The 16,930-nt window shown below is 44.6% G+C and overlaps 1 long non-coding RNA gene across 1 annotated transcript; it reads right to left on the bottom strand.

The window, feature by feature from the left end:
* Positions 1–874: 874 nt before the first annotated feature.
* Positions 875–3,936, bottom strand: LOC110529340 (uncharacterized). Its single transcript, XR_005053015.2, has 3 exons — positions 3,662–3,936; positions 1,635–1,725; positions 875–1,239 (listed from the first exon to the last, which is right to left on the bottom strand). It is a non-coding gene; the product is annotated as an uncharacterized LOC110529340 (long non-coding RNA).
* Between the last annotated feature and the right edge of the window lie 12,994 nt (positions 3,937–16,930).

Genomic DNA, 16,930 nt, shown 5'->3' with positions numbered 1-16,930 from the left:
ATTCCTGTGGTGGGCTGGGCGCAGTGCACGCTGACCACAATTTAGCATATTAACACTGGAGTGTTAGACGTGCAAGTAGAAATACTGGTGTGCAAAAGAGCAGAAAAGTAAATAAAAACAATATGGAAATGAGGTAGGTAGATTGCTGCAGCGATCGGTTAGCTGCTCTGATAGCTGATGTTTAAAGTTAGTGAGGAAAATATAAGTCTCCAGCTTCAGCAATTTTTGCAATTCGTTCCAGTCTCATTGGCAGCAGAGAAAGGCGGTCAAACGAGGTGTTGGCTTTTGGGATGACCAGTGATATATACCTGCTGGAGCGCGTGCTACGGGTGGGTGTTGTTATCGTGACCAGTGAGCTGAAACTTTACCCTACACCATGGTTGATAGTGAGGGCCTTTTTACCTCCAGGCCATAAAGGAAGTTAATCTGGTGTGGTGTCTCTCCTGCCCTCTGTCTATTATAGTGACTAAGAATGGAAGTCTTCAAAAATGAAAGGCAGATGGGAGGAGGTTTGATGATCAGGTTCTAGCCAATGATCAGGTTCTAGCTATTCTATCCAATGAGAGGCATGTTGCATCTTGCCCTGAAGGCAGAACTGAGCAATTTCTGCTAGATAGGTCAGCTGCAAAGTCAAAATTGGCTATATCGAAAAATTCATGAAAACAAACATTTGCTTTTTGGTCTTAATTTAAGGTTAAGGTTAGGCATTAGGGTTAGCAGTTTGGTTACGGTTAGGTTTAAAATCAGATTGTATGACATTGTGGCTGCGACAGCAAGTGACCACTCTGCAGAGCTGCCTCTAGGGCAAGATTCATGACAATAAATGCCAACCTGCCAATGAGAGGGCAGATGTGTGAATAACAGACACAACTCCGATGTAAAGTCTTTTTTTATGTCGAAATGCCACATCCGTCCACTTATATCAGTGCATTCGTAACAACCACTATGAAACGTCTATTCCATCAAATAAGCCTTAAGTAACAAATTAGCAATTACATTTATTGTTGACCAAATTCGACACTCGCTGACCTCCATACTAAAATTCCTCACTTCGTGGTCTTATTTCGTGGAATGATTTTGGGCGGAGTAAATTCTCTCTCTTTGCCTCTGCCTCTGACCCAGCGCCACAGCTCCGGCACCCCCTCCAGCCCAGTGTGAGCATGGCACCGCTTCCACGGCCCCCAACAGTTACTGTAAATCTGTACACAGACCAGGTCCAACTCTGCATCAATGTCGGTGCTGTGGTAGACAAAGCAGAAATATACCAATGAGTCGGATGCAAAGTTAAAGAGTAAGACAATAATCAAATCCCAATAATCTTATCCCAGTCTGGGAAATGACCCCAAGGAAATACACTTTTATCTATTGAAAAGGTGTGTAAAGAGTCTCTATTATCTTTTATCTACTGAAAAAGTCTGTAAAGAGTCACTACTATCTTTTATCTATTGAAAAGGTCTGTAAAGAGTCACTAGCTCATGAATAAGGTAACGTCCTTGGCCTGAAAACCAGACCAATACCCTGAGACAGACTGAAGACAGTGGCACACACTGTTTTTTCAAGTTATGCTATTGAAAAGCCCCTGATTTACAACCAAAAAGCAGTCAGGAATATGAACATTGTAGACAATGGCTTACATGAAGGTATTGATGATAAGGAGCCAAAGGTCTGGGCCTTCTCCACCTGCCTCTTCAGGTGACCTCAGCCATTCTTCAGTAAAGTCAGGTTCTGCAGACAGACACAGCAACTCAAAGTGACTCTGAAACAACTTCCTGTTTGACTCTGACCTAATATGGACACTGTACAAATAGGCTGAATTGTTTCAACAATGGTTGTTTTAAAATTCAAATTCTATCTCCACAGAATGGAGTGCTTATTTGAGTGTGTATACAGTATGTGCGTGTGTGTGTATGAGTGCGTGTGTGTGATTGTGTGTATGTGCGTGTGTTGTGGCAGCTGCAGGTGAGAGGAGGGTTTTGAGCATGGCTGGGAAGCCACGGGGAAATTACCTCCACTGAGTACTACTTCCCCATGACTGAACCCATCGTGACCAATGGAAAAGATTGGGGAGAAAACCAATAGGGAACTTCCGTTTAGTGTGCACAGGCACACCCCTGCCAGATGTCTGTCACTCCCTCTTATCCCTTTTTCTCGCCCACTCTTTTTTCTCACTCTCTCCTCACTTTGCTGTATTGGGTTGTTGGGTTAGGAAATGGTCTGGATCTCTCTCTCTCTCTCTCTCTCTCTCTCTCTCTCTCTCTCTCTCTCTCTCTCTCTCTCTCTCTCTCTCTCTCTCTCTCTCTCTCTCTCTCTCTCTCTCTCTCTCTCTCTCTTCCCACTCTGCTCCTTTCCCCTTCATTCTGACAAACATAGAGATTTGCCACCAACAGTCCTCTCTCTCTCTCTCCCTCTCTCTCTCTCTCTCTCTCTCATTATATTTTACTCAAATATTATATCTGTTTGGGCTTCTTGTGGTCAATTTGCAGTGTTCAAATTCTTTGTAATTATGTTTTGACTCCCCGACCATCGGCAAAATGAAAAATCGTCTCGCGGCTGAATGTAGTTGGGAACCCTGCACTAGCACTAGGGGGAGTGTTAGTAGTGAGGACCCCTGCACTAAGGGGAGTGTTAGTAGTGAGGACCCCTGCACTAAGGGGGGTGGAAAATACCAGTTGGTCAATGGGATAAGGGCTCTATCTCAATTGCTTAGAAATGTGTATTTCCCTTTTCCCTCATCTGCACTAATAGGAAAAGTCTCTCTCTCTCTCTCTCTCTCACTCACCTCTCTCTCTCGCCCCACTCTCTCCCTCCCTCCCTCCCTCCCTCCCTCCCTCCCTCCCTCCCTCCCTCCCTCCCTCCCTCCCTCGCACTCTCTCTCTCACACTCTCTCTCACACTCTCTCACTCTCTCTCTCTCTCCCCTCTCTCTCGCCCCCTCTCTCTCTAGAAGCAGGCACACAGAAGCAGGACTCAAGAAGCAGGCACACAGAAGCAGGACTCAAGAAGCAGGCACAAAAAACACATTATTCCTCTTTGATTATGAGAATAATCAGTGATTTTATTCATTCAGGGCATTAGCCCTGTGTATTGTACAATTAGCATTTCAAATAACGTTGATTACAACAATTCATGCACTTGTTCTCGGCTTCACCTCCACAGTGTACGCACTCAATGTACCCTGATTAGTGATTATACTCAGGGAAGAGCGTCTGCTAAATGAATAAATATCACATGTACAAAATAAATGTGTGAGCAGGTGCCTAACAAACATCTGAAGAGTCAGAGAGCTCAGGAAATGTTACAGTGTGTGTGTGTGTGTGTGTGTGTGTGTGTGTGTGTGTGTGTGTGTGTGTGTGTGTGTGTGTGTGTGTGTTTGTGTGTGTGTGTGTGTGTGTGTTGATGCTAAAGACGTTGACGCCAGCCATTGGTGCACATTTAACATGTTAAATAATTGGACACCTCTGTGTCGTGGCCCAAAATGGAGACGTGTGATCTGTGAGGCTGTGTGAAGAAGGTATAGACTTGACGATATCATCGTATGTATGGTAAAGTCAGCTTCTGACTTTAACAATTTCCTATGGATAAAGAGCAAACCTAACTTTACCCATATGAGAATGAAAACGTATCTGAGTCCGTACCAGTGGATAGGGGGAACTTCTACCTACCGTGAGTCTTTAGCTTGGAGGTCGTGCATGATGGTGGATGAGGTCGATCGGTCAGTTAATAACCTAATGAAATCCCCAGAGTTAGAAACTTGAGATTAAAATAGCATCCTTTCAGACAGTGAGAGATGAGAATATGATAAGACTGGAGAGGTAATAAACATAGTCTGCATCCCAAAATATATAGTTCACTATGTTTTACCAGAGCCCTATTTAGTGCACTAAATACAGAATAGCATTCCATTTGGGACATTAACATACTTTATTGGTACATTACCATACTGTATTGGTACATTACCATACTGTATTCCAGAATCCACTTGCTTGATCATCTTAGATTGTCAGAAGGGAGTTACTGAAGGTGGACGGCAGGATAGTTAATGAAGGTGGAAGGAGGGATAGTTAATGAAGGTGGAAGGAGGGATAGTTAATGAAGGTGGAAGGAGGGATAGTTAATGAGAGTGGAAGGAGGGATAGTTAATGAAGGTGGAAGGGGGGATAGGAGCCCTCCTTCCGCCTCGGTGACTGGGGGAAGAGTGTATGCGTGTGTGTGTGTGTGTGTGTGTGTGTGTGATGTTTATTGATGCGTGTGTGAATGTGTGAAAAGCATGGTATTGAGTGTGTGTGCTGATGTGATAAAATTGGTAAGGGGGTGTAGGGGGAAGAGGTGAGACACAAACAACATAATAATTAGATATTTATAAGCATAAGTAACATTTATAAGCATTCATCCAGTTGGATTTATTGAACATAAACAAAACCCTGGACTAAAATCATTTTTCTTGACTTTCTAACCAGAAACAACAAAGCCATTCCTCTTTCACTCACCGCTCTGGGCACACCAGGTTCAAGGCGATCTGATCAGCCAGGATGGACGAGCTCCCTGGGCTATATCTGAACATGGACAGGTGTGAACAAATAAAGGTGTCCCCTAGAGAGAGAGAGAGAAAGAGAGAGAGAGACAGAGAGAGAGAGAGAGAGAGAGAGAGAGAGAGAGAGAGAGAGAGAGGGGAGAGGGGGAGAGAGGGGGAGAGAGGGGAGAGAGAGAGGAGAGAGAGGGAGAGAGAGAGAGGGCATGGGATAGGGGAGAGAGAAAGGGGCGAGAGACAGAGAGAGAGAGCGAGAGAGAGAGAGAGTGAGAGAGAGAGGAGAGAGAGGAGAGAGAGAGAGAGAGAGAGAGAGAGAGAAGAGCTGCATTTCCTATTACACCGTGACAAATACTCAGACCAAAGAGAATATTTCTTTCCCAAAATTATAATTCAATACAGAGAATTTGAAACTATAAAATATGAAGAAAAAATCTATTATTTATTGGGTGAACAGCCAAAATGTGCAGTTTCGGAAGCCAAATATGTAACCTCCTGCCACAACCTGAGGGACAGCCAGTGAAAAGTGCAAAGTAATGTCGATAATATTTCCCATCTTGTTAGGTTTTGTCTTTCATACCATGTCATGTGTCTTCTCAGTCATGTTGACACTGGTCTACTACCAGGTCATGTGTCTTCTCAGTCATGTTGACACTGGTCTACTACCAGGTCATGTGTCTTCTCAGTCATGTTGAGACTGGTCTACTACCAGGTCATGTGTCTTCTCAGTCATGTTGACAGAGAGAGAGAAAGGGGAGAGAGGGAACGAGAGAGAGGGAGAGAGGGGAGACAGGGAGAGTGGAGAGAGAGAGAGGGAGAGAGAGAGAGAGAGAGAGAGAGAAAGAGGGAGGGGAGAGAGAGAGAGAGAGAGAGAGAGACAGAGGAGATAGATGGAGAGAGACAGAGGGGAGAGAGGGGAGAGATAGAGAGGGGAGAGAGGGAGAGAGAAAGAGAGACAGAGAGAGAGAGGGGGAGAGGGGAGAGAGAGAGAAAGAAGAGAGAGGGAGAGAGAGAGGGAGGGGGGAGGGGGGAGAGAGAGAAAGAGGAGAGAGGGAGTGAGAGAGAGAGAGAGAGAGAGAGAGAGAGAGAGAGAGAGGGAGAGGGGAGAGAGAGAGGGAGAAGAGAGGGGGAGGGAAGAGAGAGAGAAAGGGGAGAAAGGGAGAGAGAGAGAGGGGGGAGAAGAGAGGGGGGAGGGGAGAGAGAGAGAGATAGAGAGAGGGGAGAAAGGGAGAGAGGGAGAGAGAGGGCGGGGAGGGAGAGGAGGGTCAACAGGAAGAAACATACAACACTGAACTTGTCGTGAAGCATACAATCAATTCAATTCAAGGGGCTTTATTGGCATGGGAAACGTGTTAACATTGCCAAAGCAAGTGAGGTAGATAATATACAAAAGCGAAATAAACAATCAAAATTAACAGTAAACATTACACATACAGAACTTTCAAAACAATAAAGACTTTACAAATGTCATATTATATATAATATATATATGTCTATATGTGTATATATATATATATATATATATATATATATATATATATATATATATATATATATATATATATTTATATATATATATACAGTGTTGTAACAATGTACAAATGGTTAAAGTGTTGTTTTTTTTTTAGTGTTTTTGGTGATAAGCCAAATTTCTTCACCCTCCTGAGGTTGAAGAGGCGCTGCTGCGCCTTCTTCACCACGCTGTCTGTGTGGGTGGACCATTTCAGTTTGGCCGTGATGTGTATGCCGAGGAACTTTCCACCTTCTCCACTACTGTCCCGTCAATGTGGATAGGGGGCTGCTCCCGCTGCTGTTTCCTGAAGTCCACAATCACCTCCTTTGTTTTGTTGACATTGAGTGTGAGGTTATTTTCCTGACACAAACCTCTGAGGGCCCTCACCTCCTCCCTATAGGCCGTCTCGTCGTTGTTGGTAGTCAAGCCTACCACTGTAGTGTCGTCTGCAAACTTGATGATTGAGTTGGAGGCATACATGGCCACGCAGTCATGGGTGAACAGGGAGTACAGGAGAGGGCTGAAAACGCACCCTTGTGGGGCCCCAGTGGTGAGGATCAGCACGGTGAAGATATTGTTTCCCACCCTCACCAACTGGGGGCGGCCCGTCAGGAAGTCCAGGACCTAGTTGCACAGGGCGGGGTCAAGTCTCAGGGTCACGAGCTTAATGATGAGTTTGGAGGGTACTATAGTGTTAAATGCTGAGCTGTAGTTGATGAACAGCATTCTTACATAGGTATTCCTCTTGTCCAGATGGTTTAGGACAGTGTGCAGTGTGATTGCGAATGCGTCGTCTGTGGACCTATTTGGGCGGTAAGCAAATTGGAGTGGGTCAGGTAGGGTGGAGGTGATATGGTCCTTGACTAGTATCTCAAAGCACTTCATGATGACGGAAGTGAGTGCTACGGGGCAATAGTCATTTAGCTCAGTTACCTTCGCTTTCTTGGGAACAGGAACAATGTTGGCCCTCTTGAAGCATGTGGGAACAGCAGACTGGTGTAAGGCTTGATTGAATATGTCCGTAAACATACCAGCCAGCTGGTCTGCGCATGCTCTGAGGACGCGGCTCGGGATGCCGTCTGGGCCGGCAGCCTTGCAAGGGTAACACGTTTAAATGTTTTACTCACGTTGGCTGCAGTGAAGGAGAGCCCGCAGGTTTTGGTAGCGGGCCGTGTCGGTGGCACTGTGTTGTCCTCAAAGCGAGCAAAGAAGTTGTTTAGTTTGTCTGGGAGCAAGACATCGTGGTCCAGGACGAGGCTGGTTTTCTTTTTGCAGTCCATGATTGACTGTACACCCTGCCATATCAGTTTTGCGGGAATGCTGCCATCAATTCACGGTTTCTGGTTGGGGAAGGGTTTCTGGTTTTCATAGTCGCTGTGGGTACAACATCACCGATGCACTTGCTAATAAACTCACTCACCGAATCAGCGTATTCATCAATGTTATTGTCAGACGCTATGCGGAACATATCCCAGTCCACGTGATTGACACGGGCGTTTCCTGTTTTAGTTTTTGTCTATATGCTGGGGGCAACAAAATTGAGTCGTGGTCAGATTTTCCGAATGGAGGGCGGGGGAGGGCTTTGTATGCATCGCAGAAGTTAGAGTAACAATGATCCAGGGTTTTACCAGCCCGGGTCGCGCATTTGATATGCTGATACAATGTAGGGAGCCTTGTTTTCAGATTAGCCTTGTTAAAATCCCCAGCTACAATAAATGCAGACTCAGGATATGCGGTTTCCAGTTTACATAGAGTACTATGAAGTTCTTTCAGGGCCATCGATGTGTCTGCTTGGGAGGGGGGGGGGGGGGTAAATCTGATAATGTATCCCGAGTGAGCCATGTTTCCGTGAAACAAAGAACGTTACAATCTCTGATGTCTCTCTAGAAGACAACCATTGTAGTATACTCGGGAGCGGTGTGTGATGTGCATGTCTATGGAGCCTGACCAGAAGACCGCTCCGTCTGCCCCTTCTGCGGTGCCGGCGACCATCTCTGTCGGCGCCAGATGTCTTAGCGGTAAGAGCGTTGGGCAGTAAAGGTTGCTGGTTCGAATACACAAGCTGATGAGGTGAAAAATCTGTTCATGTACCCTTGAGCAAGGTACTGAACTCTAAATTGCTCCAGGGGCGCCGTACTGCTATGGCTGACTGTAAAACAACACATTTCACTGCACCTATCTGGTTATTAGGTACACCAGCCGTTCAGGAAAATGTATAGCTCCTACCGACAGTGAGTCAAAGTGGCCCTGGCTTACTATATAAAGCAGGCAGACGGGCATCCAGGCATTCAGTTACTGTTTGATTGGAAAAACGATTGACCTAAGCGACTTTGAGCATGGTATGATCGTCGGTAACAAGCATGTATTTTTTCCAGTATTTTTGAGACGGCCAGCCTACTGGGCTTTTCACGCATGACATTGTCTGTGGTTTACCAAGAATGGTGCGACAACAAAAAATTACATCCAGTCACCACTGACAGTCCTGTGGGCAAAAACAGCTCTTTGATGAGAGAGGTTGAAGGAGAATGGCAAGAATCGTGCAAGCTAACAGTGGTGTACAGAACGGCATCTCGGAACGCACAACTCGTTGATCCTCATAACTGATGGGCTAAACGCAGCAGACGACCACACTGGGTTCCACTGCTATTAGCTAAAACCAAGATGCGGCTCCAGTGGGCACACAGTCAGCAAAATTGGACAATTGAGGATTGGAAAAACATTGCCTGGTCTGACGAATCCTGGTTCCTGTTGCACCATGCTGATGGCAGAGTCTGGATTTGGCATAAGCAGCATGAGTCCATGACCACATCCTGCCTCGTGTCAACAGTACAAGCTGGTGGGGGTGGTGTAATGGTGTGGGGAATGTTTTCCTAACACAGGTTGGGTCCCTTGATACCAATTGAGCAACGTTTCTATGCCTCTAAGAATTCAGGCTGTTCTGGAGGCAAAGGGGGAGGTCCGACCCTGTTCTAGATTGGTGTATGTAACTAATAAACTGGCCTCTGAGTGTATACATTTTTGTGCCTATTACCAATACATTTTCCTATGTAACAGATATCACCAAGAAATCAAAAAAATTACCTGATCCTCAAGCTTGGAGCAACAACAATATTTATTATTGATGAAGCAAATGATCTCTGGGCGTCACAGCTGAAATATTCTCTCTCTCTCTCTCTCTCTCTCTCTCTCTCTCTCTCTCTCCCCATGTCCTTTGTCTGTGGCCTACTTGTTGTTAAGACAGACAGGGTTTCCTGGTGGGTATATACTGTAGGTCTATGATAAGATATTCTATAAACACACCTAATGGTTTGGAGCAGGTGCTAGTGTCCAGCAAAAAGAAAGACCACCCACACACCCATCCCCCCCCCCCCCACACATACACACACACACCCATCCACAACACCAATCTGCTCCCAACAGGTGTGATTTATTTAGACAACATATACACCCTTAGGTCACACACACACACACACACACACACACACACACACACACACACACACACACACACACACACACATACACACACACACACACACACTCACACACTCACACACACACACACTAATGAAAACATAAGGGTCTCAAAGTGTTTTAATAACAGATTAATCTCATAGGTCACGTCTGGGTGTCTGGGTACATTAAATGATTCTCTCACCTCCATGGTCTACATTAGACTGGACTTCATAGCTTTCTCTCATCAACGTGGCCAACACTCAACTGATACCTTGTGGTGCGAACACAGTGAGAGTCAACATACACCTTGAGGGGGCGAACACAGCGAGACTCAACTGATACCTTGTGGGGCGAACACAGCGTGACTCAACTGATGCCTTGTGGTCCGAAAACAGCGTGACTCAACTGATGCCTTGTGGTGCGAACACAGCGAGACTCAACTGATGCCTTGTGGTGCGAACACAGCGAGACTCAACTGATGCCTTGTGGTGCGAACACAGCGAGACTCAACTGATACCTTGTGGTGGCAAACACAGCGTGACTCAACTGATACCTTGTGGTGCGAAAACAGCGTGACTCAACTGATACCTTGTGGTGCGAACACAGCGTGACTCAACTGATGCCTTATGGGGGCGAACACAGCGTGACTCAACTGATACCTTGTGGGGGCAAACACAGCGTGACTCAACTGATACCTTGTGGTGCGAAAACAGCGTGACTCAACTGATGCCTTGTGGTGCGAACACAGCGAGACTCAACTGATACCTTGTGGGGTGAACACAGCGTGACTCAACTGATGCCTTGTGGGGGCGAACACAGCGTGACTCAACTGACAGCTTGTGATGCGAACACAGCAAGACTCAACTGATCCCTTGTGGGGCGAACACAGCAATTCTCAACTGACACCTTGTGGGTGAACACAGCGAGACTCAACTGATACCTTGTGGGGCGAACACAGCGAGACTCAACTGATACCTTGTGGGGCGAACACAGCGAGACTCAACTGATACCTTGTGGGACGAACACAGCGAGACTCAACTGATACCTTGTGGGGCGAATGCAACAAGACTCAACTGATACCTTGTGGGGCGAACACAGCGTGACTCAACTGATACCTTGTGGGGCGAACACAGCGAGACTCAAGTGATACCTTGTGGGGCGAACACAGTGAGACTCAACTGATACCTTGTGGGGGCGAACACAGCGAGACTCAACTGATACCTTGTGGGGCGGACACAGCGAGACTCAACTGATACCTTGTGGGGCGACCACAGCGTGACTCAACCGATACCTTGTGGGGCGAACACAGCGTGACTCAACTGATACCTTGTGGGGCGACCACAGCGTGACTCAACCGATACCTTGTGGGGCGAACACAGCGTGACTCAACTGATACCTTGTGGGGCGAACACAGCCGAGACTCACTCTGGTGCAATAACAGCAGCACTCGCTCTTTTGCACACCGTGAATGTAAATTATACAGAACAAGCATCGTAAGTGGACACATGTTATTTGCTAAATTGCATGACACTTAACGTAATTGTCTAAATGTGCTTTCTCTCTTCGTCTTTCGAACAAACAAGCTCGCACACACACACACACACACACACACACACACACACACACACACACACACACACACACACACACTGACCAGTTCATCCTGGCCTGGCAACACGTCATGTCCTCCAGACTGGTTCTGAAGGCCAACACAGCCATCACCTCACTGACCACAGACCCACTCAGCTGTTCCTGCTGCTTGGACTGTTAATACATCATCTAACGATACACCTACAGGCTGAGTCCCTGCAGAGAGGTTAGGTTACCTCCCATTCCATTTACAGTGCATTCGGGAAAGTATTCAGACCCCTTGACTTTTTCCACATTTTGTTACGTTACAGTCATATTCTAAAATTGATTACAATGTTTTTCTTTCTTATCAATCTACACACAATACTCCATAATGATAAAGCAAAAACATTTATACATGCAAAATAAAAATAAAATAAAAATAAAAACTGAAATATCACATTTACATAAGTATTCAGACCCTTTACTCAGTACTTTGTTGAAGGACCTTTGACAGTGATTACAGCCTTGAGTCTTCTTGGGTATGACGCTACAAGCTTGGCACACTTGTATTTGGAGAGTTTCTCCCATTGTCCTCTGCAGATCCTCTCAAGCTCTGTCAGGTTGAATGGGGAGCGTCGCTGCACAGCTATTTTAAGGTCTCTTCAGAGTTCGATCGGGTTCAAATCCGGGATCTGGCTGAGCCACTCAAGGACATTCAGAGACTTGTGCCGAAGCCACTCCTGCATTGTCTTGGCTGTGTGCTTAGGGTTATTGTCCTGTTGGAAGGTGATTCTTCGCCCCCAGTCTGAGGTCCTGAGCGCTCTGGAGTAGGTTTTCATCAAGGATATCTCTGCACTTTGCTGCATTCGTCTTTGCCTCGATCCTGACTAGTCTCCCAGTCCCTGCTGCTGAAAAACATCCCCACAGCATGATGCTACCTCCACCATGCTTCACCGTGGGGATGGTGTAAGGTTTCCTCCAGACGTGATGCTTGGCATTCAGGCCAAAGAGTTCAATCTTGGTTTCATCAGACAAGAGAATCTTGTTTCTCATTGTCTGAGAGTCCTTTAGGTGTCTTTTGGCAAACTCCAAGTGGGCTGTCATGTGCCTTTTACTGAGGAGTGGCTTCTGTCTGACCACACTACCATAAAGGCCTGATTGGGGGAGTGCTGCAGAGATGGTTGTCGTTCTGGAAGGTTCTCCCATCTCCACAGAGGAACTCTGGAGCTCTGTCAGAGAGACCATCGGGTTCTTGGTCACCTCCCTAACCAAGGCCCTTCTCCCCCGATTGCTTAGTTTGGCCGGGCGGCCAGCTCTAGAAAGAGTACCAAAACATGAAAAAATGAAAGGGGTCTGAATACTTTTCGAATGCACTGTACCTCTAGTCAAGCATGACCATTCACAGTTGTTTCAGGGGATATTTAGTGTCTGTGTGATACATTGGTATATTCACTGTGGCACGATTAGGTGACTTTTTTCAATTCATCACATCCTCTAGCCTCGCCTCCTTCTCAAAGGGCATTGGAAAAGAAGATCCAAATCTCCACCCCTCGGACCTCCTCATCCAATGCCTTTAGAGAAGGAAGTGAGGAATTAAGGAAATACAACTGAGGCTCATGTGCCCTTAGGGTCTGTGCCAACCCCAGTGTGGTGGTAGTCTTGCCCTCACCCAGTGTAGTGGGTGTAATCCTGCCAAGAGGATGTCAGAGGTCAAGGGCAGTTACAAATTCAATGTAGTGCCATTTGGCATACAATATGTGCCCTTCGATTCACATGCCAGACAGTCCTTCGGGATAGAGGCCAGCACACATTGGCTAGTTCTTCTGTCTGTCAATAAATGGTGTGGGGTAATGGTTGAGCATGCTGCAATGATTGGATTAGAACAAGCCACTCTCCCAATGCTCTTGTTTCCCCAGACAGACACACTCGTTTCACTCACTCACAGGCACTCGTCTCAGGGCGCAAGTCTCCCCTTTCCAAACATTGTGTATGAATCAGAATCCATAGCTAGTCATTGTTGTTCAATCTTTTCCTGTCTACTTTGCTGAGGCCATATGGTTGTTTTAGTCTGTCTACTTGACGTTGTTTAGTAGGCCTACTTTGTCTGTCCGTATAATTATTCCATTGCTGACATCTGTCTTTATGTTGTGATCCATGCCCGTGCTTGTTTGTTATAATGATTTATTCTCACACAGACATGTTTAATAAAATGACACATATAGATAGTTTATTTTGATTGTATTGTACAAATGTTGGCATAAGTGTGTGTGTTTGTGTGTGTGTGCATGTGTCTATGTATATGTGTGTGTTTGAGTGTATGTATGTGTTTGAGTGTATTCGCGTGTGTAATGACCTTACCACGTGACCACCACGTATTTCCCATCAGGCTGTGCCTTGAGGCGGTCCATAACCTCCAGACAAACTTTGGCTCGGGTCGTCCCATAGGGCTCCACCTCCCCTGAGAAGAGGCCAACCCTGGCCAGATAGCCAATTGTCTTTGGTGTGCAGGAGTGTCTGATCACGGCATCACTGAAAAAGATCACAGTAGCTAGAGCATGTGGAGCGCTTCTCTCATAAATGACATTATACTGATGTAGGCCTACAGTGATGCCAATTCTCCCCTGTTGTCTTTACTAATGTGGTTGTATCCTTATGGTGACTACTGCTGTTCCTGGTGCGTGTGTTGGGACTTGGTCCTTGGTTACTGTTCAATTCATACTGTGGGAGCAATTTAAAGATATAACTACAACGGTTGTATTGACTGACTTAGTAACTGTCTGACTGTCTGACTGACTGAGTAACTGACTGACTGACTGACTGACTGAGTAACTGGCTGACTGACTGACTGAGTAACTGACTGTCTGACTGACTGACTGACTGACTGAGTAACTGGCTGACTGACTGACTGAGTAACTGACTGTCTGACTGACTGAGTAACTGACTGACTGACTGACTGACTGAGTAACTGACTGACTGACTGAGTAACTGGCTGACTGACTGACTGACTAACTGACTGAGTAACTGGCTGACTGACTGACTGACTGAGTAACTGGCTGGCTGGCTGACTGACTGGGTAACTGGCTGACTGACTGACTGACTGACTGAGTAACTGGCTGGCTGGCTGACTAACTCGTTGACTGATTGACTGATTATCACCGGGTCACCTTTATGAAACCCAAATTAACTTGAGATAAATGTAAAAGGCACAAGTCTTCTAAAGTGAAGACTATACCAGAGATATCAAGACTATACCAGAGATATCAAGTCAAACCAGAGATATCAAGACTATACCAGAGATATCAAGTCAAACCAGAGATATCAAGTCTAAACCAGAGATATCAAGTCTATTTCCAGAGATATCAAGACGATACCAGAGATATCAAGTCTAAACCAGAGATATCAAGTATATACCAGAGATATCAAGGCGATACCAGAGATATCAAGTCTATTCCAGAGATATCAAATCTCTACCAGAGATATCAAGTCTATACCAGAGATATCAAGTCTATACCAGAGATATTAAGACTATACCAGAGATATCAAGTCTATCCCAGAGATATCAAGACTATACCAGAGATATCAAGTCTATACCAGAGATATCAAGTCTATACCAGAGATATCAAGTCTATTCCAGAGATATCAAGTCTATCCCAGAGATGTCAAGACTATACCAGAGATATCAAGTCTATACCAGAGATATAAAGTCTATTCCAGAGATATCAAGTCTATACTAGAGATATCAAGACTATACCAGAGATGTCAAGTCTATACCAGAGATATCAAGTCTATACCAGAGATATCTAGTCTATACCAGAGATATCAAGTTTATACCAGAGATATCAAGACTATACCAGAGATATCAAGTGTATGCCAGAGATATCAAGTCTATACCAGAGATATCAAGTCTATCCCAGAGATATCAAGTCTATACCAGAGATATCAAGACGATACCAGAGATATCAAGACTATACCAGAGATATCAAGTCTATACCAGAGATATCAAGACTATACCAGAGATATCAAGTCTATACCAGAGATATCAAGACTATACCAGAGATATCAAGTCTATACCAGAGATATCAAGTCTATACCAGAGATATCAAGTCTATCCCAGAGATATCAAGTCTATCCCAGAGATATCAAGTCTATACCAGAGATATCAAGTCTATACCAGAGATATCAAGACGATACCAGAGATATCAAGTCTATACCAGAGATATCAAGTCTATACCAGAGATATCAAGTCTATCCCAGAGATATCAAGTCTATACCAGAGATATCAAGTCTATCCCAGAGATATCAAGTCTATCCCAGAGATATCAAGTCTATACCAGAGATATCAAGTCTATCCCAGAGATATCAAGTCTATACCAGAGATATCAAGTCTATACCAGAGATATCAAGACTATACCAGAGATATCAAGTCTATACCAGAGATATCAAGTCTATACCAGAGATATCAAGTCTATCCCAGAGATATCAAGTCTATACCAGAGATATCAAGTCTATCCCAGAGATATCAAGTCTATCCCAGAGATATCAAGTCTATACCAGAGATATCAAGTCTATCCCAGAGATATCAAGTCTATACCAGAGATATCAAGTCTATACCAGAGATATCAAGACTATACCAGAGATATCAAGACTATACCAGAGATATCAAGACTATACCAGAGATATCAAGTCTATACCAGAGATATCAAGTCTATACCAGAGATATCAAGACTATACCAGAGATATCAAGTCTATACCAGAGATATCAAGTCTATACCAGAGATATCAAGACTATACCAGAGATATCAAGTCTATCCCAGAGATATCAAGTCTATCCCAGAGATATCTAGTCTATACCAGAGATATCTAGTCTATACCAGAGATATCAAGACTATACCAGAGATATCAAGTCTATCCCAGAGATATCTAGTCTATACCAGAGATATCTAGTCTATACCAGAGATATCAAGACTATACCAGAGATATCAAGTCTATCCCAGAGATATCAAGTCTATACCAGAGATATCAAGGCTATCCCAGAGATATCAAGTCTATACCAGAGATATCAAGTCTATACCAGAGATATCAAGACTATACCAGAGATATCAAGTCTATACCAGAGATATCAAGACTATACCAGAGATATCAAGACTATACCAGAGATATCAAGTCTATACCAGAGATATCAAGTCTATACCAGAGATATCAAGTCTATACCAGAGATATCAAGACTATACCTAGGTTGAGGTTCCTGTGGCTTCAGCTTAGCGTCGGAAATGTTCCACTTTCCTGGCTGGTACGTCTTGAGAAACCACTTCACACTGGACATTGTTCTAGAAATGACAAAGAAAGAAAATACAAGATTAAACAGAATTTTTTTTCACCCCAAAAAATATGTTCAACAGCTAAAGTGATAATATAAACGTCCTCATTTAAAACTACAAAAAAAATAGTGGTATTTTCTTTAGAACTGTAAGTGAACATGGACCTTTATGGGGTTTGTGTTTCTGATAGAACCATTACAACTAAATTAGAAAACAAGAAAATTACTTCCTGGGTAAAACGAGACACTCAAAAGCAATTAAAGAGAAAGACAGTGATGTGTCCCAAATGGTACCCTACTCCTTATTTAGTGCACTACCTTTGATCAGGTCCAATAGGGAATTGGGTGCCATTTAAGACGTACCCAGTAAATGCATAACTAGCACCTCCCTTTTAGTCAAAGCTCCAAGGCTTAATCTCAGTAAACAATAGTAGATTTACTTCTGTTTGTTGGATGCATGAAAAAAAGAACAGCCATAGAGGGGTTCACGTCAAGATAATTATGTGTCCATAAAATAGACAATTAAGAATTAGTCCAATCTTTTATCA

Source organism: Oncorhynchus mykiss, chromosome 8, assembly GCF_057628025.1.
Source record: "Oncorhynchus mykiss isolate SJ-2025 chromosome 8, ASM5762802v1, whole genome shotgun sequence".
In the NCBI taxonomy this organism is placed as follows: Eukaryota; Metazoa; Chordata; class Actinopteri; order Salmoniformes; family Salmonidae; genus Oncorhynchus; species Oncorhynchus mykiss.
The sequence above is the reverse complement of the archived record's forward strand: the minus strand, read 5'-3'. Positions and strand labels throughout refer to the sequence as shown.